General features: G+C 36.4%; 1 non-coding gene across 1 annotated transcript; it reads right to left on the reverse strand.

The window, feature by feature from the left end:
* Positions 1-6,750: 6,750 nt before the first annotated feature.
* LOC145141749 (small nucleolar RNA R71) lies at positions 6,751-6,857 on the reverse strand. Its single transcript, XR_013722943.1, has one exon. It is a non-coding gene; the product is annotated as a small nucleolar RNA R71 (small nucleolar RNA).
* Positions 6,858-7,084: the final 227 nt, after the last annotated feature.

Raw genomic sequence — 7,084 nt, forward strand, 5'->3', positions numbered from 1 at the left:
CTGAGAGACTTTTCGACGTGGATCCACAAGGTCTTGACACGTGGCACGACAAAAGTGTGACATATGGCAATGTTCTAGACGCTACAACGCGAACGAACGACGAGGCAACACATGGGACGAGCCGTGAGGAGCGATGACGCAAAAGCGCACAACACGCACCCCAGCTGCACGACACACACTTGAAAAAATACCTATAAATCCCTGGCATATAAGCTCCTCACCCACTAACCCTAGAGCCTCTCTCTCTCTCTCTCTCTCTCTTCATAGTTCTTTGGTTTTAGCCCTTTTTCCTTCGTTTTTAGCCTGCGTCGAAGCCCTGCGACCCTAAGTGCTCAACTAGTTGTAATTTTCGAGTATGAGATCCTGAATCAGAGTTATGGTTGCTTAGTTCCCAGTTCTCACCTAGAGTACTCTGTAAGTGAGCTGTACTTACTCTGCTTCCGTGTAATTTATGATTATAGCCATAAGTCGTTACTAGGAACTTATAATTTAGATCTAACAATGATTCCAAAATGTAATACCGATTGATCTACTTACGGGAGAGGTGTCTAGAATGGTCATATTGGTTTGGTTGTTGGATTTCATAAAGGCTATATGCCGAAATGGTCATGCCTCCCAAGTTTTTCGGCCTAGATGATCCTTATTTGATAGAACTATCAGTGTTCATGGGGATTAGTGACAAGTCTAACCCACATTGCCAAATTTCCCTAGCATCAAAGAAGCGGTAGTATTATAGGTTAATACTCTTCGGGTACGTTACTGTCAGTTGGATCGTCAGTAGATTGTTGTTAGTTGTCAAAGCAACTATCCAGGTGAGTTCATCTCACTATATTATGTATTCTAGCATATATCCATGTATATTAGGATATAGGAGCAAGTAGAGTAGAGCCCATAGTGTACATTCTATATGCATGTATTGGTAGACTTGTTAGGTTGTTGCTTGTAATGTTAAATGTGTATGTAATCGGTTAAGGGCTGAGGCATTCCCGCTCCGTGCGGAAACCAAGATGCGGGTGGACTAGTTTTATGCTAAAGGCTAAGGGTGAGTTGATGGCAATAGAAAATTAAGCGATTGTGCGCCTAAATAATGGCAATAGAAACTTAAGCGATTGTGAGTCAGGATACTCAGAAGGCGAGGTGACGGCAGTAGCAACTTAAGCGATTGTGAGCCGGATAACGGCAATAGAAACTTAAGAGATTGTGAGCCTAAATACTAGATGTATGCATGTATATGTATTCTGATATATGGTATATTGGGAGAACTCACTAAGCCTAGCGCTTACCCCGTTGTTCTAAATGTTTTTCAGACAATTCATTTATTTGTGCGAAGGGAAAGGCTCGAGTGTACACCCGCGCATTCGCAATCATGTTTCCGCATAATGTAATTAAACTCTGATGTAATTGAATGTTCTGAATAATAAAAATGAAAATTTTGGGTTGAAAATACGGGACGTTACAAGTTGGTATCAGAGCACTGGTTTGAATGAACAGGTTGGACACTCGTGTGATTCCAGTCAGACTGAGCTCAGAAAGGAAAGTGATTCCTAAAATATCCATATTTGTTATGTTGCTGATATGTGAAATGTTTGAAGTGCATGCTAGTATGTAAGTTAGAGAATTGCTTATTGTTTACTGCTTAGAGCCTATTTTAATATTAGTTAGTTACTTAACAAATACGTTAGGTTGCATGCTCCCAAAATTAAATAGTTTTAGAATACATGATTTGGCGCTATTTCGCAACTCTTGTATGAGTATAACCGTTGTAGTGTCGTATCTTTCAATCAATAGACTTTTTGGTTTTAGAGGCATGAAATCGTATTCATCCCATAGTTAGTTAATATTGGTAGAAGTTTTCCTCGACAAATAGTAGGGTGAAGTCGAAGAAATCCTAGAAGAAGTATTTTAGGAATTGCATGTTAGAGTTGCCTGATAAATTGATAAATTAGATGCCTTATAGCCTAGGCATTTTCTTGTTGATTGTTTCTTAGAACATATATTGATACTAATTAGTTATTTTACAAATACGTTAGGTTCCATGCTCATAGAATTAAATAATCTTAGAGTTCTTGATTTAGCGCTATATCGTAGCTCTCGTATGACTCTAACCGTTGTAATGTCGGATCTTTCAGTCGACAGACTATTTGACTTTTGTGGCATGTAACCGTATTCGTCTGATAATTAATTAATATTGGTAGGAGTTCTTCCTTAGCTAATAATAGAAAGAAGTGGAAAGGAATCCTAGAAGGATAGTCTATGAAGTTTACTACATACTTGATAGGGCATATATTTGTAAGGTAGGGCATCGGTAAAGATGCAAACTTCTAGTGGAAATTAGGAAAACATGTTTTATGTGCTCATGGGATACATACATATATATGTTTAGTGGTTATTGTGTGTAGTGTTGGAAGTGACTTAGAAACTGCGAGACAATTTTTGGGACAAGTATGAGTAGGTGTGAAAGGCAGCAGAGGCCTATACTACCCAAAGTACATGGCTCACACTTGGATCATGAAGAGTCACAAACTTGCGAAGGCACTAGTAGTTAGGCAGATAGTGTGGATAACACTATGAATTTGTTTCATTTCCATCATTACCTATTGTACGGTGATGTCTAAAAGAGTGACTTTAAGCTCAGGCCCAAGTGGCCATATAAGATCGAGTCCGATTTACGTAAGTAAGTTAGGTTCTGAGAATCTGGACTGACATAGTATCGACTTTAGTCTTAATATATAAGAAGGAACTAATCAATATAATCGACATAAGAGTTGCAACCTTCGTTGCGACGAAGCAACTAGCAACTAGAGTTGCTACTTGTTGTGGCACAACTATATATGTCGAACCCCATAAACCAAGGAGAGAAAGATGGAGTGAATTCAGCCAGCGTTGTTGTTGTTAGTAGTTCGACTACGTTAGATTATCCCTTTTATATTAATTAGTTATATGTATACGTTAGTGTGTTCCAAGACAAAATCGTGCTTGTTACAAACTTATCCTATTCCGATCATGATATTTGAGTAAAATCACTTAGGCACAATTAGTAGTACTTCGAAGAGAACGTCGAAGGTCATTGGATATGACATACATGTGTTTCTTCAAAGTCAAAAGGAGTTACAAATTACGTAGGCAAAGCCATCTTAAACTGTGGTTACTTATGAGCAGCAACAGATGATGGGTCGAACCCAAGTCAGGGGACAACCGACCCTTAAGGAGAAAGGACGGAGGGCAGCTTAAATTTCAATTTCGACATCAAGGTCAAGGAGAGTAGCAACATAAGTAGACGGAGATAGTTAGTTCGTGTTTGAGTAATAGAAGAAGGAAATCTTCTGTTAGATTACCCATAGGCTATGAGTTTCTTGCTTCTCAAGGAAAGGTAGGTCTTTTCTCCTAAGCGTCTGATAGGAATCTGCCAAATCTTTGGGCGCAACTCAAATAGACAAAGAGAACCATATAGGTTCGTGCCTTCGAGGATATAGGATTTATTCTCACAATATAGGATTAGTTAGAAATTCAGTAGGTTGCGTAGATTTCCATAGAGAACATCGAATATTGAAGACATACACCAGGCTTAGAAATTTCATTTTTAACCATAAAGGATTTAGTTAACCCGAGCGAAAGGATTATAGCAGTAGGATCAACATCAAAGGATAGAGTATTTTCATAAGTATGATTAGAGAACCATAAGAGCAGACCATTTGAAAAGAAATATGCCTATTAAGGATATGGTAATACTTCAGTGTAACTTTAGGCATCAGGTTAGGCTACATGTTTAGTTTAGTTGGCCCTTTAGTCGACAAGGAAGCCTTATGACGAGTTCGTCACCAATATTAGAATATTGGTTCCAAAGTTTCAAACTGGTAAGGTCGTAATAATAACTTTAGTTAAATTCCAGGCTATTAAAACACCAAAATAGGTCAAATTACCGTTTGTAATCTAGAATCGTGTGTGTTTTAAGAATATGAATTAAGTCTTTTTAGAGGAATTTTTCCGAAAGGTAGGCTCCGTTAGGACGTCATAGATAAATTTCGTAGTTGATCAAGTCGACTGAGTCGACATTCCATGTGTGAAGGCAATCGTAAATCGTAGCATGTAAATTTTAGAAGCCTAGACCGATGACTTCCCAGTTTTTGAAGACTCCGTGAGGAGTTCGGAAGTACGTCTAAGGTAGAATGACATGTAAGAATTATCTTAAGGAACATTAGGAGCAGGATTTCGGGGACGAAATCTTTGTAAGCGAGGGAGAGTTGTAACACCCCATTTCAGTATTTCCAATAGGATTCAATATAAATTGTCATTTACAAAATTTGAAGTAGAGATATATTACTCTTTAGCAAAAGTAATCATCATAAACATGTAGAAAACGTCAATACAATTTCAATAGATATATAAAACGTGTAAATCTGACTTCGTATAAAGAAGTTATGCTTCTTCGAAGTTTCGCGATTAAACCGACATGGCTCAGCGTATCGTAAAAGTGAATTTTTAATAAATCACTTTTTAGCATAAGAGATCTAAACAAAAGTCATAGTAGTCGTTAAATCGAGAGCGTGCATATAAAGAACGTCCAAATTTGACTTCGTGAGAGGAAGTTATGATTTTTCAAAGTTTCAACGCGGTAGTGCAGGCACAGAAATCGAATCTTAGATCGATAGATTATTAGGCAAAATAATGTAAACGTGAATTGAAGATTTCGTCCATATGATTCTGCCAATACAAATATAGTAGGAAATGGAGTCTGTATATAAGAGTTATGTTTTCTGCAGCGATCTCTAACAGTCTAAGTCTATCAAAAATATTAATTTTTGATAGAATGAGAATTAGTTGTTGGGATCTAAAGGAAAGTTGTAGATCTTGTCGAGAGATTTTTGGCAATATAAAGATAGTAGAAAACAGAGCTTATATGAAGAGCTACGTGATAGTGCCATATTTATACACATTTCTAAGCATTATTTTAATACATTTTAAGCTATAATTTGGGTAATTTCAAAGATATTTGGTACTTATAATGATTAAATTTTATTTTGCAACCAAAAATGGACACTCTCGAAGAAAAGGACTGATACCGACAAAAGTTGGATACTTGGAGGAAGAAGAGCTGAAAAAGACACAAAAAGGATGTTGCTGGACAACTTGGACCATCGTCAGTATTTTTGCCATATTTCATGACTCGTAACTCCGATTAAGGTGATTCAAAATGATATGAAAAATAGACAAAATTTCGGACGACTTTCTTGTTTGTCCCAAAATGTGAAATCCAACTCCCACGACGTGGTGATCACCACCACAACGTGGTAAATAGAAACTTTGTGATCATTGAGTTGACTTGGAGAATACTGGATATCCATGAAGACTACGGCGTGGTGACCAAAATTTAGAAAGTATATATATTCTGGACATTAGGTCATTTCCATAAAGTAGAGACCTTAGGGCTATGATTATTCACGAAGAAAAACCCATCCAAGAACCCTTAGAGGGAAGAATTCGACTAGAGATGAAAGGATAAAGAGATTAGAGCAAGGATCTGCATCTACACATTCGGTTTGCTTAGTTTAATGATTTTTAGCTTGGTTTACCTTTTGTTTATGTGTTTTTCAGATGTAGTTATGGACTAAAAAACCTTGTTTTCGTTTAGATTAGATGAACTCTTAATTGCTATGTGTTGATTTCTTGGTTGATGGATTGATGAAGTTACTTTTAGCTTTAAATATTGTTTGATAAATCTAAAGGGAGCCTATTAAAGTTTCTATCTTTATTTCGTTGTCTCAATATTATGTAGTTAAACCGCAGTTAATTGCATGAAATTTATTTACCTAGCTATTTATGATCATTAAATTATTAGAGCTAGTGATTAGTTATATCCTAGCATAGGTGATAAGATAATTGCTTAACTGTGTTAGAGAGAAGTATTTGATCATAATATTTTCTTGATTACTAGACATGACCAAAGAAGAGTAGTCTGTAGATTCTATCATTCAAAGTCCAAATTAGCTTTAGAATCAATTTAGTGTCCTTAACTTGCATGATCATTGGGGTTAAAGTTATTGAATTGAATTACGCTAGTTAGTCTGATCATTATGACTAGTAACTTTTATTTGGTAACTAACAGAATTAATCCATTGTCTTGAAATCAACCATACGAAACAGGATGGATTCGAAGCTAAATGAAAGTATCATTTATTCTTGATTTAAAATCGTCTTTCTAGTTGTTTACTTTAGTAATTAGTTGACTATTTTAATTAAGTTAACTTTAACTTGTAAAATCAGATAAAACCCCCACTTCTAGTTGTTTTTTCTTACTTTAACTTTTAGTTGTTATTTTATTAATTAAATACCATTCCCTGTGATCGACACCCGACTTAGCAAGGAAATATGGGGGACATCACGACCATGACAATGGAAGAATACTAGCGACATATGAGGAACAAAAACATATGGGGTCTTGATCCACCAACAATCTCAACCACTACAAAGTTCGAACTACCGGGACACATTTTTAATATGCTAAAAGATATAACATTCTTTGGGAAGGACCACAAGGATGCCTACGAGCACATAGAAGAGGTGGTGGAGATTTCAAATTATTTTAATACTCCAAATGTGAGTAAAGATGCGGTGATACTACGACTTTTACTAGTCACACTAAAGGGTGAAGCAAAAGAATGGTTAAAATCACTTCCCTTTTGAGAAATCACGACATGGGCTAATTTTAAGACCGAGTTAATAAACCAATTTACCCCTCCTTTAAAAGTGGCGAAGCTTAAAAGACACATACATAATTTTCAACAATTAAAGGGAGAGTGGCTATACGAAGCTTGAGAGCGTTACAAGAGATTGTTACGACATTTCCCTCAACATGATTTTAATCTGCAACAAGAAATCTCGATATTTTATTATGGAGTCAATGTGTGCACTTGCCAACTTCTAGACTCTCAAGGTCCCATGACAAAGAAGGATCCGACAACAAATAAAGCTTTGATTGACGAAGTTGCTAAGCATTCAAGAGAGTATCACAACCCAAAGGAAGATTTCAATAGAGGAAAATCAAGTAAATATGGAGGTCAATATTCTATCAGTTCAGTAATTGCAA

The sequence above is a fragment of the Lactuca virosa genome, chromosome 9 (assembly GCF_052849685.1).
Source record: "Lactuca virosa cultivar CGN04683 chromosome 9, Lactuca_virosa_CGN04683_v6, whole genome shotgun sequence".
Lineage (NCBI taxonomy): Eukaryota > Viridiplantae > Streptophyta > Magnoliopsida > Asterales > Asteraceae > Lactuca > Lactuca virosa.